The sequence below is a fragment of the Palaemon carinicauda genome, chromosome 5 (genome assembly GCF_036898095.1).
Source record: "Palaemon carinicauda isolate YSFRI2023 chromosome 5, ASM3689809v2, whole genome shotgun sequence".
Classification (NCBI taxonomy): Eukaryota; Metazoa; Arthropoda; class Malacostraca; order Decapoda; family Palaemonidae; genus Palaemon; species Palaemon carinicauda.
The window spans coordinates 138,521,320-138,542,229 of NC_090729.1; the positions used below are offsets into that span (position 1 = coordinate 138,521,320).

Below are 20,910 nucleotides of genomic sequence, written 5' to 3' on the forward strand. Positions count from 1 at the left end.
CACTCTCTCTCTCTCTCTCTCTCTCTCTCTCTCTCTCTCTCTCTCTCTCTCTCTCTCTCTCTCTCTCTCTACAGTATGTTCAGTATTTTTGAGCTCGTATCATGTCGTCCTGATGGAAGTTCCTCTAGGCAGCTTTCTATTTAGGATATTTATTGCAAGTGATATACTAGAGAATTTTACCTGTAGATGTATCACCGGGTTACCACTCCTAGAGCGAATATCCCGTGTCACGTGGCCGTGTGGTAATTGTGGCTTAAGACATAAAAATATAGGACACGAGGATAATAACAGATGTTACTCTGTATCTTTTTCTACAGTTCGTGCATTTAACAAAAAGTAATTCACAAGCTTATTCAGCACATAAATAATCAGTTACGGTATCGTTGAATTATCTTGAAAATGTTGAAGTCACAAATTACAAAATTGAACTCAAAATCCAAATTTTCTAAGTGCTCATTAATGGTACATCAAAGCTACAAAGTTACTAGGGTTGGCAATGGAAAGAGACAGAGGAGTTTAGAAAGTTACTGAAAAATCTACATTCTGTAATGACTGTTGATAAACTCAGGATCGGCCCCAGACAACGGGACGGTACTGTCGATCTCTACTAAGACTCTCTAATTCTTGGCCATATTTCTTCCTTATGTGTAGCAGAACCAGGATGCGGTACTATGAGTCAAACGTACTGACACATACATCCTGGAAGCAGATTATCAAAGTCTCTTAAAACTTTCTGAAACTAATTTATCTAAATTTTCTTATGGATGCCAATTATATTCGGAATAGTCACAGGTGCTTTTAGATCTCCTTCCAAACATTTTATCTGAAGCAGTTAAGTTGCTCCTGAAAATACAGGCTACTAAGGCTATCTAACTTCCGTTGTCTTTAAAACTGCAACGAGGGAATTTTTTTTCTAATCTTACGAGACTCATCCAACGTATCCCCAATATTTTGGATTTAGAACAACTTTGATTTTGAATTATTTCAGCTTTGAGGAATGTGGTGTTTTTTAAATTCTATAACCACTCCCTGAAAATTGACATAAGTATCTTTCCACAAATTCGCTGTAGAAGTTAAAAAAGAAAAGATAAAGGTGTAAATTACGTAATTTTGAAAATATACTTTAAAGCATCTAGATCCTTTTACTTACATATGGCGCTGTGACGAGCCGAGAGAGGGTTGTGAACTCAAAGGCAGGATGCAATCAACTGAGTTATATTGTTATAGGACACTCTCCTTTATATACAAAACCTCAAGGCAACAGGACATAACAAGTTAACAAGACAGACAATGTTACAGAGGAAAGACCAGACATGAATTTTCATGTTCGTTTAGTGCGAGGGAAGAGCGAAGATACAAGCATAATATATGCAAAAGGAATTATGTACAATTGTGTGACACACGGTTGGTACATGGCTCCCCCCCTAAAAATGACATACTGTATATGTTAAATAGGGCGCCCTGATCTGGAGAGGCGAACTGTAGGCGGGTCATCTGGCAGAAGATAAGCAGGTTTTAGACGATCAATGGAGACCCAGTCTTCTTTGCCCCGAATGTTTAGTAGGAATGCTTTCGGACTGCGTCGGATCACAAGGAAAGGGCCCGTGTAAGGGGGTGTTAGTGGTGGCTTGCTAGTGTCGTTGCGCAGGAAGACGTGCGTTGCAGAGTGCAAGTCCGTTGGTATGTGATGCTTCGCTGGGGGCTTGTAAGTCTGGCAGCATGGAGTAAATTTTCCCACGACGTGACGTATGCGCTGGAGATCGTCGGAGGAGGTTGTAGAAGGAAAAAATTCGGCAGGAACGACCAACGGGTCGCCATACACCATTTCAGCTGCCGAGACGTCGAGGGCGTCTTTAGGAGTGGTCCTTAGTCCCAGGAGGACCCAGGGAAGCTGAGTAAACCAGTTGCAATCCTTGCAGCGGGACATCAAAGCTGCTTTGAGGGTGCGATGAAAACGTTCAACCATTCCATTGGCAGCGGGGTTGTAGGCCGTTATCTGATGTAGGGTGATGCCCAGGAGATTCGCTAATGACGTCCACAATTGAGAGGTGAAAGTGGTTCCCCTGTCAGAAGTAATATGCTCAGGGATACCGAATCTTGAAATCCATCCAGAGAGTAAGGCAGATGTACATGAGGCGGACGTTGCAGTTTCCATGGGAATGGCTTCAGGCCAACGAGTGGAGCGGTCGATGACGGTAAACAGGTAACGATGTCCTTGTGATGTGGGTAGGGGGCCTACAACGTCGACGTGAATGTGTGCGAAACGACGCTGAGGTTGAGGAAAGGTGCCCACTCCTGAATCCGTGTGTCGATGTACTTTGGAAGTTTGGCAAGAAGTACAGGCGCGGACCCAATCCTTAGCATCCTTAGAAATGCCGTGTCAAATGAACTTTGCCTTCAGCAGCTGTGCAGTAGAACGGCACGAGGGATGTGAAAGGCCGTGAATGAAATCAAACACCTGTCGGCGCATGGGAGCAGGAATCCAAGGTCGCGGTCTACAAGTACTGACGTCACAGAGGAGGGTGGTGTTGGAGTCTTCGAGGGGAAAATCTTCCCAACGGAGGGACGTGCAGGATGTCCTACAAGCTTGATACTCTGGATCCTGTCGTTGGGCTTCAGCCAGGGCGTTGTAATCCAATCCCAGTTGAACGGCAGCCAACGTGTTTCTTGACAGGGCATCGGCAACGGGATACATTTTCCCAGGGACGTATTGGAGGGTGCAATTGTATTCAGCCACGGCGGAGAGATGTCTGCGTTGACGGGCGGACCAGGCGTCAGACTGTCGAGTGAAGGCGTGCACCAGAGGTATGTGGTCTGTGCGAATGACGAAGGGCGTACCTTTTAAGAAATGGCGAAAGTGACGGACAGCCAAGTGCACCGCCAGCAATTCTCGATCGAAGGTAGAATAACCCGATTCTGCCTTGGACAGTTTTCTGCTGAAGAAGGCCAATGGGCGGGGCGAGCCTTTGACCACCTGCTCGAGTACTGCACCAATAGCGACGTCGCTGGCATCGGTGGAGAGAAGGAGAGGGGCGTGTGGGATAGGAAAAGTGAGAGCCGCAGCAGTTGATAGGGCCTTCTTTGCATTGCAGAAGGCTGCTTCTTGAAGGGGACCCCACTTCAGGTCCTTTGGCTTGCCCTTGAGGGAGGCGTAGAGGGGAGCAAGAGTGGCAGCAATGGCTGGCAGAAAACGGTGATAATAGTTGATCATGCCCAAGAATTCCTGCAGAGCTTTGACGGTCGAGGGCGCGGGGAAATTCTGAACGGCTGCTACCTTCTCAGGGAGGGGATGGACTCCTTCAGGAGTGATACGGTGCCCTAAGAACGACACTTCGTTGGCGCCAAAGGTACACTTGTCGTACCGGACTACAAGGCCGTTTTGTTGCAGGCGGTCGAGCACGATACGCAGGTGACGGAGGTGTTCCTCTTTTGAGGAGGAGAACACAAGTATGTCGTCCACATAATACACAGAAAGGGAGGTCCCCTAAGATGCCATCCATGAGACGTTGAAACGTTGCCCCAGCATTACGAAGGCCAAAACAGGAGTAATTGAAGGTGTATGTGCCAAACGGAGTGGTGATGGCAGTCTTGGGGATGTCTTCTGGGTTCATAGGCACCTGATAATACCCCTTCAGGAGGTCGAGCGTAGAGAAAACCTTCGCTTTGTGCAGGTAGGAGATCACATCGGCAATGTTTGGGAGGGGGTATTGATCTGGTTCTGTTTGCATGTTCCGGCGCCTGTAATCCCCGCACGGACGGAGGGAGCCGTCTTTCTTCAGAACGATGTGTAAGGGTGACGACCATGGGCTGGAGGCCTTTTGGCAAAGGCCCATTTTCTCCATTTCGGGGAACGTCTGTTTGGCGGCTGCCAATCGTTCCGGTGCAAGACGTCTGAATTTTGCAAAGACTGGGGGTCCCGTCGTCTTGATATGGTGATAAATACCGTGCTTGGCAGGAACCGTGGGCGTTTGGCGAAGTTCTGGATGGAAAACTTCCGGGTACGACGTGAGGAGGTGGGCGTAGGCATCCGTGGGTGTGCTGATGTGGAGAGCGAGGTTAGAGGGGGCTGGTTGAAGAGGTGTCGACAAGAACGAGTCTACGTTGACCAATCGTCGGTGGGCGACATCGACCAGAAGGTGGAAATGAGAGAGGAAATCCGCACCGAGGATTGGCATTGTGACGTCAGCAACGAGAAACTTCTAATTGAATTTACTGTTTCCGAACGATAATGTGAGGTTCTCGTAACCGTAGGTGGGTATCGCAGATCCGTTGGCAGCTACCAAGCGGACGTCGGCAGATGTAGACAGACTACGTCGTGCCTTGAAGAGTTTCCTTGGCAAAAGAGAACGACAAGCACCCGTGTCTACCAAAAATCGCACGCCCGTTCCTGCATCCTGTAAAAAGAAAAGATTAGAAACATGGGAGGCCACCGCCACAAGCGATGGCCTACTTACACGTTTTTTGGCCACTGACAATCCTTGGCACATTTCTTCGCGATTGCCCCGAATCTGAAGTGGTAGTAGCAAAACTGCGGCGGATGGGAGGTAGTAAGTGGATGTAGAAGTCGTTCGTTGGGGCGCGAGCGATTGGTGGGTGGTGGGCGGCTTTGTCTCCGCTTCGGCACGTCACGGGGTAGGCGTGTATGTCCTACGGCATTCATGTCAGCTTCGGTTGACGTTGAATAGGCATCCTCGTCGTCAGGGGTGGAGGCGTTGATGGAGGTCTTGAAGTGGCTGTCCATAAGGGCGTCGGCTTTGGTCATCAAGTCCTTTATGGGTAAACTATCGACATCGGGTATAGCAGCGCGTACAGGTTCGGGTAAACGGCGTATCCAAAGGGCACGAAGTAGGTTCACCTCACGAGGAGAGCCGTCTGCGGCAGGTTGAAGGCGAGCGATACTGGTCATTTCCCTGAGGGCAAGCGAAGCCCTTTGGTCCCCCAACGGTTGTTGCGAAAGCTGAAAAAGATTTGCTATACGGATGGCTGGCGACGGCGAGTACTGCTGCAGAAGGTATGTCTCCTTGTTCACAAAGCCAGTCGGATATTTCTGGGAAGGTATCCTCGGGTATCGCCGCGAGAACATAATCTGCTTTGGTGGTTGAGCGAGTCACGCCCCTGATACGAAAGTGGACTTCTGCGCGTTGAAACCAAGCAAACGCTTCTCCGCTGGCGAACGGTGAAAGTTTCAATGGGGCGGCCGCAGCGCCAACTGCTGTAGTAGAGTCCGTCTCCGTCATAGTACCAACGATGGAGGGGCGAGGGAGGTGGGGATGGAAGGCAGTGGGAGCGAGTCGACTTCCGGGGTCACCAATGTGACGAGCCGAGAGAGGGTTGTGAACTCAAAGGCAGGATGCAATCAACTGAGTTATATTGTTATAGGACACTCTCCTTTATATACAAAACCTCAAGGCAACAGGATATAACAAGTTAACAAGACAGACAATGTTACAGAGGAAACAGCAGACATGAATTTTCATGTTCGTTTAGTGCGAGGGAAGAGCGAAGATACAAGCATAATATATGCAAAAGGAATTATGTACAATTGTGTGACACACGGTTGGTACAGCGCTAAATCCTTTAATGGGATTAGAGTTGGAATAGGTAGTACAGTTTTAATTAAAGAATTTAAAGTGTTTGATTATGATTTTCTGCTCAAATTCTACAGCAGAGCTATATGAAACTTCAAATGCCATGGAAAAATAGGTTTAATTGATTATAAAAATGTTACCACTTTTTAGTTACCAAAGGCATATGGCAACCAACTACTCTGTAATTTGAACTATCTTAGCTCTATGATTTTAGATATTTAACCAGTAGCTGTAAATCTTACAACAGAGGTAAGCAAGTGTATAGCTAGCTTCAAACACTTTAGTCCACAATTAGTTGCCTTAAGAAACATTGATTCTTACTGAGAGGGCCCCAAACGATATTTTGGCATTTTTTTTTCATGGATGTACTGCAGATGTGAATTAAACACGAAATACGCTAATTAGGAAGGGTGTGCATTTTGGCTCTTTCTCAAGCATCTTAGTTTACAACTGATTAATATTAGAGCCATAGGTCCTTAGTCAAGGGGTCACGGGTTATGTTTGGGCAAAGTTTCATGGATGTACTCGAGATGTGAATTAAATGTGAAATGGGATGGGGTGCTGGTATTGTTACGTAGGCCCTTCTTAAGCCCCTTAGTTCACTATTGCGGAACTAAAGAATTACTAATGCTTTATCAGACTCTCAAAGTGAACTTTTTGGCACAGTTTTGGTGGTTTTACTCAAAGTGTGAATTAAGCATTATTTTTGGGGGTACTTCGTGCAGTGCCTTCTAGTGGTAGTCTACATTTGCGGAACTCACGAAAGGCCTTTGAGTGGTTCTAGAGTAGAGTCATATCCATTCCAGGTGTCAAACCTTATGTACTCGAAATGTGAAACAAATGTCCTTGGGCTCCTGGACTATAGTCCTGGGGCTGATTCTCAAAAGGGAAAATTTTTTAGATATTGTTGCACTCCTAATTAACACGTTTGATGATTTTTTTTTCTTTTTGTTTGGATCATAAGATGATAAAGTCAGAACGTTAATCAAAATTTTAGGCATCCATTCTATGAAAAAAAGGTATATTTGTTACACGAAAAGCAGCTAATTTGCTATAAAATGTACAATTTTCGATGGAACTCCACTAAAGTTGGTATAATACTGGTAAATGCACTAGTATACATCGTTATAAGAACAGAAATGGAATACATTTTTTTTTTTTTAGATATATGTAGAACGTTTGTTGTCAAAGTAGTGTAGATGAAATTTAAAGATATTTCTTATGCCATATTTTCGAAATGTGATGTTTATTTTATCTTAGGTATACGATGAATATTTTAATTTCTGAAGTTATCAGCATCTATTAGCATTACACTGAAATTTGAACGAAAGATATATCATGCATATTAAGCAAGATATGTGAAATTTTGTATCGGTGGTAGAAATAAAACAAATCCTGTTTTAAGGAGAAAATTACCAAATCCACTATATATTGTACCTTTCGTGACATATCTTGACCAATTTGGTACAAAACAATCAAATACAATGATAAGCATGAATATAACACTACATGTGTCATAAATATTTTTATTTTACAAGCATAGAGACTTTTGTCATCGTATAGATAGAAATTTAGGATTTTAAACGGATTTTGAGCGAAGCGAAAAATCTATTTTTGGGTGAGGTAGCCATGTCGTCCGGATGGAAGTTCCTTCATTAGTAGCTTCCTAGATATATTTGACTACAGTGATATATCCCAGAGAATTTACCAAAGGTATCCAGAATTCTAACTCCTGGAGCGAATATCCCTTAAAATTTAAAAAGGGGTATCGCGTATATCAGAGGACGTATTCTTGACACGTCTCATAGCTATCTACACCCCCAATAGCGTCTTCCCTTCGAGAGGGAAAAAGTGGCAAGAATATAGGAGAGTCGTTAAAGAGGTGATGCTCTCGACACTCCTACTGTACTGTAAATAGTGCGCCGAATCGCCACCGCGAGGCGCCACCAAGCCATTCTTCTTAGCTTTGTAGGTGTTGCAGATACAATACCATAGGGAGGGATTCATTATCCTTTTGTCAAAAAGAGGGTGGGTCCATCAGGACGACATGGCTATCTCACCCAAAAATAGATTTTTCGCTTCGCTCAAAATCCGTTTTTTGGGCTCAGACCATGTCGTCCTGATGGAAGTTTACCAGAGCATTAATGTATCTGTGGATTTTCAATAGTGCCTTTATCTCGAGATAAATATTTCCTATTTCGTCTTCTGGACCAGAGACACTTGATGTTACCGTTATACATCAATTAACTGATCATGAAATATGTCAGTTATATGTCAGTTCTTCCTGCCCCCTACAGGGAAAAGTCTAGGAAGACTTTAGGAAAAATCCCGAGGATTATGAGTTCAAGGAACAATCTAGCAAACAGTATGTATATTAGTGTCATTATATACATAAAGCATAGTTTGTACTTAGATGGTATAGTCCTGTATAGGTTACTGAATCCTCCCAAGTCTGGATATAATGAGACAGACAGGTTTGTATACATGTAGGAAACCTTAAATTAGTAAGATAAACAGTTAGGACAATCAGTTCTTACCTGTTTGCTAGGAATGGTAGAAACCATAGTTCCCCAATATTTCCTTAAATATTAAGAGAATCAAGGATGCTCTGATTTATACATAATTTCGAATATTTGAGGCGAAAGAGACGCAATGATTCCTTCTATTGTTTATTACAAAAATAGAAATCATGGTTGTAATCAATTAAATCTTACGCTGAATAATTCTGCGTAAAAGCATAAACAGTAATAACAGAAAATAAATAAGTTTCACCTGAAAAGGAAACATTAGCTACTCAAAGGGAAATATAATATTTCACTATGTATGCTGTTATTAATAGGAACACTGTGCATATAAGAATGCCTGGCACTTGTGTCAGCTTATTATGCTTGATGTCACCTGTATAGATAGAACAGTCTATAGTGTCTTCCTAAACACAATACTCAACATGATATACCTTAAAAGTCTATCATGTACACACTTCACTAAAAGTCCCAAATAGTGCACTGTTCTTCTCAGTAATCAAGCGGCAGGTTTTATAACACTGCCTGCCGCTACCACATGAAATTTTATTTCTTGTAATTGCTTCGCGTAGTGCTTGAAGAAAACTCTGGAAGACTTTCAACCAGTGTAAGCACGCAGGCTTTCAAACGACATTGTCTGAAAGAAATTCAGAGACGAGACAACTTTTCTCGGATCATGACCTGCAGGTGTACTGTCTGTATCCGCTCTGCGTATGAAATAGGTGATTTTTGCCCTTATCTGTTTCAAGGATAACGTTGAACCAGAAGTCTCTCCCCTGAAAAGCTGACCTCCCTTAAAGTCTGAAGTTCTATGAAGATAGACCTTTAAGCATTCCACTGGGCAGAGGGATGCTTCTTCCTTCAGAGGGCAGATTCTCCAGGGACCCCATCTCTTAGTGGGCAGCTCGTTCTTGGCGAGAAATGACGGGTCTGGAAAGAGGTTCAGTTCTCCGCTGTCTGTGAACTGAATGTGGCCATCATCCCTCGAGAGGGCCACTATTTCGCTAACTCTGTCTACTGAGGCTAGTGCAAATTAGAATATCACCTTTAGAGTCAAGTCTTTCAGCGAGCAATCTTCATTGTTCAGGGATGATGCTAAGTGAAGAACTTTATCCAAAGACCATGAAATGGGCTATTGAGGAGCTGCAGGCCGAAGTTTAGCGCAGGCTTTAGAAATCTTGTTAAAGATTTCATTAGAGTAGTCTACCTGGAGGGCGTATAGTATTGGTCTGGCTAGGGCGGATTTACATGTAGTAATCGTATTAGCTGCTAAACCTTGTTCATGCAGATGGATGAAGAAGGACAACCAGAAATCCGTAGAAATCTCCTCAGGATTCTTCGCCTTGACAAAGGCCACCCATTTCTTCCAGGAAGACTCATATTGTCTTCTTGTTGACTTTGACTTGTATTCTTCTAAGAAGTTAATACTGTCTCTAGAAATCCCAAACTGTTTCTTGACCGCTAGGGTGAGAAAATCATGAGATGAAGGTTCTGGGTTTTCTCTGATGAAGCGGAGACAGTCAATTTCTGCACTTGCTAAGTCAGAACTGGTTCCGGCAACGGGATCAGCTTCAGGCGTAGTTCCGTTATCAGAGGGAACCAAACGCTGTTGGGCCACTTGTGGGCCACTATTGCTGCTGTCCCCCGAAAGGATCTCAGTTTGTCGAGGACTTTCAACAGAATGTTGGTTGGAGGGAACAGGTAGATCTTGGACCATCTGTTCCAATTTATGGACATTGCATCTATTGCTTCGGCTAGAGGATCCTCGTACGGGTCTACATACCAGGGTAGCTTCTTGTTGTTGCTCGGTGTGAAGAGGTCTATCTGCAGTCCTGGGACTTTGCGTAATATAAAAGAGAATGATCTTGCGTCTAGAGACCATTCGGACTCTATCGGGTTGACCCTGGATAGAGCGTCCGCCGTCACATTGCGGAACCCTTGAAGGTGGACTGCTGACAAGTGCCATCTCTTCTTCTTGGCTAGACTAAGGATGGCCAATATCACTTGATTTATGTGAGGCAATCTCGAGCCTTGTCTATTTAGGCATCTCATTACTACTTCGCTGTCTAGAACCAAATGGATGTGGATTGAGCAGCGAAGTTTCAGCTTTTTCAGAGATAGAAAAACTGCCATGGCTTCCAGAAAATTGATGGGGAAGGACTTGAAGAGGGGAGACCAGGTTCCTTGGACTTTCCTATGATGAGAATGACCTCCCCACCCCTCCTTCGAGGCATCCGTATGAACGGTGACTGCTGGAGGAGGTGGTTTTGAGGGTACCTTGTTTCTTAGGTTCTTGGCCTCCGACCATGGCTTGAGTAGTGATCGCAGACGATTTGGTATCGGTCTTTGTAGATCTTTTTGAGCGTTTGATGCGTATTTTCTCCAAACTCCTGATGCATATTTTAATTTTGCTCTCAATACTGGATCTGTCACTGAGGCAAACTGGAGGGACCCCAACACTCTCTTCTGTTGCCTTCTTGATATCCTGTCGGATTGAAGGAGTCTTTTGACAGATCCTGCTACCTCTTTCCTCTTCTATGATGGAATGGAAAGGCAGTGTGACTGTAGGTCCCAGTGGACACCCAGCCACTGGAACTTTTGAGCTGGAGAAAGCCGAGACTTTTTCAAGTTGATCTTGAATCCTAAGTGTTCCAGGAACTGGATCACTTCCTTGGAGGCTTGCATGCATTCTTCCTCGGATGCTGCCCACACCAGCCAATCGTCCAGGTAGGCTACCACCTGGATTCCTTTCAGGCGTAGTTGATGAATGACTGCATTCGTAAGCTTTGTGAATACCCTTGGGGCTATGTTTAGGCCGAAGGGCATGGCTCTGAAAACGTACTTTCTTTTCTGTAGTTTGAACCCTAGGTAGGGGGAAACTTGACGGTTGATTGGAACATGCCAGTATGCATCCGTCATGTCTAAAGAGACTGTGAATGCCCGTTTGGGCAAAAGGGTCCTTATGTGCTGAAGCGTCAACATTCTGAACTTGTGGTTCACTATGAACTTGTTGAGTGGTGATAAGTCCAGAATGACTCTAAGCTTTTCCTAATCCTTCTTCGGAACACAAAATAGCCTTCCTTGAAATCTGATGGACTTTGCCTTCCATATAACTCTTTTGTTCAAGAGTTCCTGAACATATTCTTCCAGTACGGGGGTTGAGTGTTGGAAGAATTGAGGGAAGTTTGGTGGAGTTGAGCTCCAACTCCACCCTAGTCCTTTCTTGATTAGGCTGTGGGCCCAGGGATCGAAGGTCCAACGATCCCGGAAGTGGAAAAGTCTCCCTCCTACCGGCAGCATCTCACTTGGAGTGCTGGTTGGAGGACTTGCCTCCTTGGCCACGTCCACCTTTGTTGCCCCTACCTCTGAAGGGGCGTCTAGAGGATCCTCGAAAGGAACCTCGAGACTTTGGCTTAAAGGTAGTTGATTGCCTTTCAAATACTGGGGTGAACATGGGCGACTGGGTCGCCAGCGTTTGGGGCACCAGTTGAAAGGTGGTGGTTGGTTGTGCCACCGTCTGGGGCATCGTGGCCATGGGAAGCTGTGGCTGTTGCTTTGGCCGTGAGGGCACTCTTGGTCATTTTGACTTGTTCTTCGGCTGGGGACCCTCATCAGCGGAAGATTTCCTTTTAGAGGACAAGCCCCATTTGGGGAGGAGATTCCTATTCTCCGAAACGGCTTTATCTACGACCTCTTTGACCACTTCACTTGGGAAGAGGTCTTTTCCCCAGATATTGGAAGTTATCAGCTTCCTTGGTTCGTGCTTCACTGTAGCAGAAGCGAACACAAACTCCCTACAAGCCCTTCTGGCTTTAATAAAATTGTACAAATCCTTGGTGACTGTTGCCAAATGAGATTTGGCAAAGACCATGTACATATCTGGGGTGTCTGGGATGCTTGCCATAGTCTCTATGCCAGTCTGCAGAGACATGGAAGCAGCGAGACGTTCCTTAGTCTCCTGTTCCCTGCGCAGGAGAAACTCTGACAGCTTCGGGAGATCTTCGTTGAACTGCCGTCCAGCGATATCTGCCTCTAGCTTCCCAACTGTGAAGGTGTTATGGACATCCTTCCAATCCTTATCATCTGAAGGGAAGGCGAGGGAAAATGGTCTACACTCTTCAAGTGTAGGGCAAGGTTTCCCTGCCTCAACTGCCTTTAAGGCTGCCTTAAACCCTTTGTCCATAAAGGGGAAGGCACGTTTGGGGTCAGCAATAAAGGATGGGTGCTTTTTGCTGAGAGCCGACACCTTGGAACTAGTAAAGGCCCTCTCTTTCAAGGTGGTTGTATATAAGGCCTGTGCCTTAGATAGTTCAAGGACAATCGTCTCTTTCGGCTCTGTTTCCTCCTTGGATGCTGGTTCCGTCCTCAGACGGACATAGCAATCCGGATAGGCCCCTTTGCTAGGCCAAAATTCGATTTCCTCTACTGGAACTGTTCCCAGTTTCTCTGAGAGGAAGAACTTCCCCCCCGATATAGGCATATGCTCTGTGTACCTCCATGGGTTAACGTCAGAGAAGGCGGGGAGGTCCTTGACGTTTAACTTCTTCGGGGCTAAACGTGATGCAACTAGCTGATGAATCTCCGTCCGGAAAGATGCTTCTTTTTCGGACCATTTCTTTTGAATTTTCTGCACCATGGACAGTAGCGAGTGTAGCGTACTTGTAATGGAATCCAACTGGGGTGCGGTGGAAGAAGTCGAAGGCGTCGGATCAGTCACCGCTGCAGACGATACCGAAATCGTTTCGGTTTTCTCGACTTAAGTCTCAGGAGGTATCTCATCCTCCTGCTCCAGTTCATCCACTAGGAGATTGTTCTCAGTCTCCTCCGAGACAACAGACATGTTGTCCTCTAATTGGATGCTCTGTAAGGCATCTGAAACGTCAGGTTCTACCGGAATCTGAACTAAGGGGATCTCAGGTTGAGCCTGGGGAACAATTGCATCCGCAGATGCATTAGGGAAGAGACAATCCCTCATCCTCTCATTAGGCAGGTATGGGCCAGAGGTGTTCTTCTGAAAACCCCTGACCCATTTTCGCAGCATGTCCCTTGCTGCATCCCTAAACTCAGTAGACTTTTGATCATCAAAAGCCTCTTTAATCAGTTTGTCACAAACGGTACATACCTGTGGGTCCCAGTACTTGAGAGCCCCTGTCACAAACGGTACATACCTGTGGGTCCCAGTACTTGAGAGCCCCTTTGGTGACTGCGCAGCGAGCATGGGCCCTGCACATGCCATGTCTGTAGAAGCTCTTATTACGGACCCTGCAAAAGTTGTTCCCGCACACGGGATGCTCCTCTTGTAAAGAAAGAAAAGCTATAAGTATTTGGTGAAATTCTCAGATTTCAGCATACATATTTAATTAATATCTAATTAATATTTAATTAATATTAGCTTGGATAGAGTAAGCTAGAAAGTAGGAAAGACACCTACATGTGTTTCCTGTCCAGCCCATTGCTATGACCTCCTCCAATATTGAATCATAGATTCATAATGAATTCAAGGGGAAGATAATATCCTTGGATATAAGGTGTCTTCTTAACACAATCTTCCATGTTCAATATAGGGGATTAAATTAATGGGTAATAATCATTTATTGGTAGGGAGAATCACTCCCTAAAAGTGATGGTCTCATAATTGGCTGCCCATGAACCACTTGTAGGTTGGAAAACTTTTGGGCTACAGCAATGACTGGCAGCGGCATGTCGCCAGTATTGCCGTGCTTGCCGGCATCTGCCCAACATGGCCGACGACAGCTACTAGCTGCCGGCGGCCGGCCCAGTATATGGAAAGACAGAGAGAAAGAGAGGATGGGGGACGGCAAAGGCTCAGCCTTGCCGGCCTGCATCCCGAAAGAGGGTGGCAGTGGAAGGGGGAATTATATTCGGGCTTCCACTCAACCATATCCCATTCATATGGGGTATGGAAGGCAGTCCAAGCGAGGACTGGAGAGCACACTCAATGATATGAGAGTACCTGCCGGCAGCAGACAGGGAACCTCAGGCCAATTCTATAGATTACCCGTAGGGTCAAATGTAGAACAACTACCAGAAGGGTGATGGTTCATCCAATACAAAAGAGACAGTGGGGAAGGGGTAAAAGTCCTATAAGTAAGGTAAAACCCTAGAGCATTACCTAACTTGAAGGATTCTGATCTCATAAAGTAACCTCAAGTAGGAGAAATCATTTCCCCAGGTTCGGTTAGTTAAGTGAGAAAGTGGCCATAGGACACAATCTCACTAGAGAACAGAATCTTTTACCAGAGATCTTAAGTAAGGAAGAAATCATTTCTTCATACTAAGATCTACAAGTACATGACTGTCTGCCAGACCGAGGAGGGAGGAAATTGATATACAAGAACCTCCAGTATGGCCTAGGGAGGACTAGCCTCCTGAACAGCAACCTAACCTGACTTGGGAAGCCATTTCACAAAGACAGTAGGATGCCTAACATAGACTTTACTCTGATTTTCCATTCTCAGCTCAAAACTGTGTCAGTGGTTAAGAGAAAGAAACGAAACACCCCAGTAAATTTTGTCAGAACACAGTTCGCAGCAAAGTTAACTGAGGGTAGCCTAAGCTGATCAGAGGGAAGGGGAATTGCTCTTAGATCTCGCTAGAGATAGTATCGACTTAAAAGGTATAGCAGGTGTCAGTCTCCCCTTAAAAGACAATACAAGAGCAATAAGGGACGTGTAAGAAAGTATACTAAAGTCCCTAGGCTATTAAGTCTAGGAGCATAGAGAATCGTTCACCGAAACTCTCTTGTATACTATCTTGGAAGAGGAAAATGTTATGCAGTAATATCTTAATTGTATAAAATATTGCCTGAGCTTCAATAAAACTTACCAGGGAGGTTATATCATGCATGAACTGTGTAGGTGCCTAGGCTAGGAAGCCTAGCACTCGTGAGGCTCGATCATAAATAGCCAAATCCACGACAACAATGACATAATATAAAATTCCCTAGCTAAATATCTAAAAAGCTAAAATTATTAAAGTGAAATAATGCCGGGAAATCATTCTTGCTAACTAAATGAACAAGAAGAACGAGTGCGTCCATGAGCACCATCCGGCTGGCAACAGCTCTTGTTACGTTAATTACGATCTCAATCGAAGAGTAAAACTGGCAAGAGCTTACATTTACACAATCCAAAGACATTAGTTAACTTTCCAGAAGCTGATGAGGCTGGTGAAGACATCATAGCGACGAAATACTTCCAAAATAGCGAGATATAACACGGGATAACACCGGTCAGCAAAGCTACAAATGAAAGAAAGAATGGCTTGGTGGCGCCTCGCGGTGGCAATTCGGCGCACTATTTACAGTACAGTAGGAGTGTCGAGAGCACCACCTCTTTAACGACTCTCCTATATTCTTGCCACTTTTTCCCTCTCGAAGCGAAAACGCTATTGGGGGTGTAGATAGCTATGAGACGTGTCAAGAATACGTCCTCTGATATACGCGATATCCCTTTTTAAATTTTAAGGGATATTCGCTCCAGGAGTTAGAATTCTGGATACCTTTGGTAAATTCTCTGGGATATATCACTGTAGTCAAATATACCTAGGAAGGAACTTCCATCAGGACGACATGGCTACCTCAACCAAAAATTCTAATATATAAGTTTCGAAAAGCGAGCCTTTTTTCATAATGCACAAATAAGAAACAATTTGTTTTTTAAGGTTGTTGAATATATTAGTTTTAAACTGACAGCTAAATGAAAAAATATCATGTTTTAAACAATCTATATAAAGAATTTTGTACAAAACTCGAAATAAAACATTTTGTTATGTCACAGACATGCATTACACTGCTGTACAGAATATCCAGTATTTAGTTTAGAAATAGGAAATATGATACTTACCTCCTATATCAGAGTAAATTATAACACTGACTACCACAATAACAGACCTTAAAAGTTCTGCAACACAATAGCTCCTACTTTGATTATTTTGAAAACATGGTGAATCATAAGAAAGCTAACTATAAACATACGATGATAACAAAAAACCACAAATTGATAAACCACTGTTTACGCTGAAGAGCTCCTTTGTGCTTTTCAGTTATTGAAAAGACAATGATGAATGATAATTGCATGATAGCACTACAACATAAAGAAGTGGTACTATAGCAGTCATAAATGTTGCTCGTTGTTAACAAAATTTTTCGAGCTTAAATAACTCTAAGGTAAAAAAAAATAATACCAAAGTTACAATCTTTGAAAGTAATGATGCTGAAACAATACTACAGGTAATGACATTGATATCAAATATGGATTATCCTCAACATGTTTTATCTTCATGAACATAGCAAAAATGATATACAATCTTCTGTTTATAGATTATTTATTCAATATCTAGACCATCCTCTGACAACGGATGACCATCACTATTAACAGTGTCAATGTTTTGCCTGTTCTCATACAGACCTTCGCCACAGCTACAGGCACCGGTATAAGGTAACTGATTTCCGTTATACATGCAGCGCTCACCAGAACAATTTCGACACTTGCAAGTGATGCACTGGAGAACGGCTTGAGGTGCTGCTGGCTGCACCAACCAATACACTGAATTATTTTCGGGCAGATTACCTTCTGCACGACAAACTTTCCATTTGTATCCACGTCCGTATGGTACTATTGGTCTTAGTTACAAGTATTTTGGCCAAATAGCAGCTTGATAATCTGCTCGTTAAATATGCTTCTAGAATGCATCCTGGCCTAGTGATAGTTTTGAGGAATCAGTTATTTTTAAGCCGAACTTTGCATATCTGACTTTGTTGACATCATGATCCCATTTTGAATCATACAAAGACCAGATGACTGCTTCTCCGGCTGTGAGGAGATTGGCCACAAAAGACCTGCCTAGTTGACTCATTGTATTTTGGAAAGCTGGCTGATTTTGGATCATATTTACTTTTGTTTTGCCTTGGCCTACATAAGCACTTGTTGAGTTGAACCACTGAATGCATGATAACCAATGAAGGCATATCACACAGCACGTCCAAAAGAATATCCTATATTGATGAGATTGGCATGTCGTGTCCACTACTTTGTGCCAGTCTTGAACAACAAATAGGTTTGAATATCATGAATCATGCAGATTGACAAAACAGTGACATCAGGTTCAGGAGATTTCAAAAACACTGTAGCCACATCATTCCAGGCAGCATGAATCCAACTATTGGCCTCTTCATGGTTGCAGGAAAAATCTTGAACCAGGGTTGAGGTGACCTTATCTCATGCTTCTCCAAGAACTTTGAGAAGAATACACTGTTCTCCATTTGCGATATACAGTGATCGAATATTCAATTCTTCATAGATTGGTTGCTGTCAGGCCTTCAGAAGAAAGATGGCCAATTCTTTCTTATATTTTTAACCATGAAGAAATTTCTTGAACTGATGATCAATATGTTTATTTTCAGAATGAATTGTTGTTTTTGAAAGGCCAGTTGGAGATTCAGCTCGCATATTCCTTTCTGGATTCTTGATGAAAATAGAAGGGTAAGTATCTACAACCCAGTCAATGCGACTAGACATGCTAGTACCACACACAACAGTGGTAAAGATGACACATTGGTGTGTCCACTTCCAATCCATGGGTGAGGGCCATTACATCAACAATACACGTGCTCTCGATGGGGATCACTTTATCGGTATCAGTATGTTTCACCAGTTCCTTTTGTAAGATGGAATTCACTTTCTTCACTTGATAGTCCTCTGTAGTCACAATGGACACTGGCAGTGAACCTAGTGAATGCTTGAATAGTTCTGGAGGTGACATAATTCTGGTCTGGCTTATCACCATCAAATGCCTAAAGAGCTCCTGTGTTGACTTTAACAAGGATGTCCTTTTGCTTCAGACTTGCAAAGGTCTTAAGGTTGTTCTTTCTCATGGAAGCATAGAAGTCAGTATTGCCTGTCATGTCCAACCTCTTGCTGGCAAGATTTTTACCCCTTTTCAACACTTTTGTCGTATGCTCTCAGGAAGTCAGGTGACATAATTTCTTGTCTCGTTCAAATGGATTAATCCAGTTTTCAATGCACGTTTGAATACATTGCACAGATATTTCATCAAACGAAACCCGTTTTGAGCCAGCATCTTTGGGTTTCTTGCTGCTTTCCATGCTTTGTTGTTTAGACATCTCTTGGTATAAGTGCAGGTGTTCTCCATGATCAGCTCTGAGGACCATTCATTCCAGAATAGCTCCTAGGTTCAGTGTAATTCTAATTAATCCCCCCGTACATTTTGTGTCTTGATTTGCAATGCCTTCTATTATCTAACTGGGAGGAATTCAGCCAAAGGTGCTCTTTCGGGATTGTTGAACTGCCAATTCACTGTTCATCAGCATCCGAATTTCAAAACATGGAGAATAAATGCAGGTAAGTACCGCACACCATTTCATCTGTCAACAGCTATGAACCTTGGAAGCATCAAAGTACTCTTGTCGACTTCAGAAACTGCAAGAATAATCAGGCATTCTTGATTTATGATGACCAAAATTCGCCATCTTGTCTAAGTGAAGAGCAAAACTCCTGGAAACTTTTCTGTGTTTGCTTAAAGATCTCTGAGGTCAACAGGGTTTGCATCATTTGTGACATGGATTCTCTCTCTGGTGATGAACTTTCTTAGCCAATAACTACACATGTAGAGGATCATGTTTGGCATTCCACTGTAAGAAAGTTTCCCCTAGAAGTCAACCAAGTGCCTCTGCACCTAACGTACATGCTTGGATACCTCCGTTATAAGGATGACATTCAAATAATGCATCAACAGAACCAGAAGCCAGTACATCCGACTCAATCAGCACATTTCAAAGTCCTGCACTTTCGATTTGATGTCCTATGACTGCCAAGAAGTTGGTGACTACTGTACATTGAATGCACCCATTCACAGAACGACCTGTTGGAGTGCATCCTGTAAAGATAGTTGGTAAATCTCCAGAGCCTTTGAGTATACAGTCTGGTCGCAAATTATGACCACAGATGGATTATCATTATCAGTATTGCTATAGCCATGTATCTCATCAATAGTTTCTGCAGATTTTTTCATCAGTGCCAGAACAGCATGCAAATCTATTGGAGGTGCATTTATTACAGGATGTTAACCAGTTGCATAATACAGAGGAATGGGCTCATGTTTTGTTAACAGGGCATCGAAACCAAACCATACAGGCTCTTTCTGTGTGCAGTCCTCCACAGGGCATGTGGGGTCACCTTCAAAGAATGACAGAAACCATGCAAAGACTTTTTGATAGGTATTTGCTTTTTTTTTTTTGCCCCCATAGAGATTTCATTAATAATTCTATGAGCAATTCTTATACCATAGCCACTCCCTGAATTCATAGCTTTGTCAGCCTTATGCGCTTTCCTGTCTAAATATTCTCTCCAGTCATTCCTTGATTTTCATTTGACCTCACTATCAATACTAGAATACTTAACATGCTTCACCCTGTAATTTTATTACTTTCTGGAAGACTTTCAACAACCAATTTCTGTCTTTGTGTCCTTTTTATAGTATCCCAAGTAACATTTGATACCCATTGAATTTCTCCTTGTAACTGCCCGTCCCATAACTTCACTACCAACTGACTGATATATGTTCTTAATATCACACCATTCATTGCTAGGTGTCTACTCTTCGTCTCTTTGAGATTCTAAGACTGCAAATCGATTTCTACATTCAGTTGAAAATGTTTCTCTGTGCTCATCTTATAGAAGCTTAGTTTTATCAAACCTAGTCATTCTATCTACATTTCTATTGGGTGCTTTGTTTTAATTTCAGTGTGGCAATGATGAGCTGGTGATCACTACCAATATCTGTACCTTTATAGCTTCTTACATTTCTCTCTCTTTATTAATAGCTATGTTATCTATTTGATTTTTGTAATTGCCACATTGTGAAGTCCATGTATATTTGTGGATATCCTTGTGCTGGAAAAGAGTACCTCCAATAACAAGATTGTTAGTTGAACAAAAACTTATAAAATGTGCTCCATTTTCATTAGCTACTGCACCAGGACCCTCAACATAATCACATTCTCTATACCCTGATTATTCCTTCCAATTTAACATTGAGGTCACCAATCACAATTTTCATATCTCTCTCTCTGGGCTCTCATCTATTACTTTCTGCAGTTCTTCAAAGTACTCATATTTCCTTTCTTCAGGAAAAATAATTTGGTGGTGCATAGCAAACTAAAAAATTCCTATTGCACTGCTTTGATTTAAAACAAAAACTTTGCCAGTAACAAATTACTTTTTACTGCTCTCCACTCCTTTAATGCCTTCTCTGCTCTTCTCTTTCAACTCCATATGATCTTACTGAATATATATATATACACACACACACACACACACACACACACATATATATATATATATATATATATATATATATATATATATATATATTTCCTTGGTCTAAGATTTGCATACCAATCCCCTTACAACGTGTTTAACTTATGGCCAAGATGTCCAAGCTATATTTCATAAATTCATTCTCAGCCTGCTATAACTTTCCAGTTACCAATTTTCAATTTTTCTTTAATATTCATAAACCTGGAAATTCTGAGAGTGACATTACACCCGGAACTGGGGGCCATTCTGTCATTTTCTCTTTCCGTAGACTGACTAAATCCATAGAGGATTCATTGGCTAGATTCATCAAAGTATAGTTGGTTCCTTGTGATGTGCAGTGTCTATCTAACTAAGGCAATTGACCCCTGCCGGTCCTTACCAATTGCAGTAACATCATCTGCCAGGCATCAGGAGTAGAAGCCAAAAAGACATCTTTTCTAT

The 20,910-nt window shown here is 43.0% G+C and overlaps 1 protein-coding gene across 3 annotated transcripts in view; it reads left to right on the forward strand.

The window, feature by feature from the left end:
- LOC137641507 (uncharacterized) overlaps positions 1-20,910 on the forward strand; it is a 130,017-nt gene that overhangs the window by 39,214 nt on the left and 69,893 nt on the right. The gene's annotated exons all lie outside the window — the stretch shown is intronic.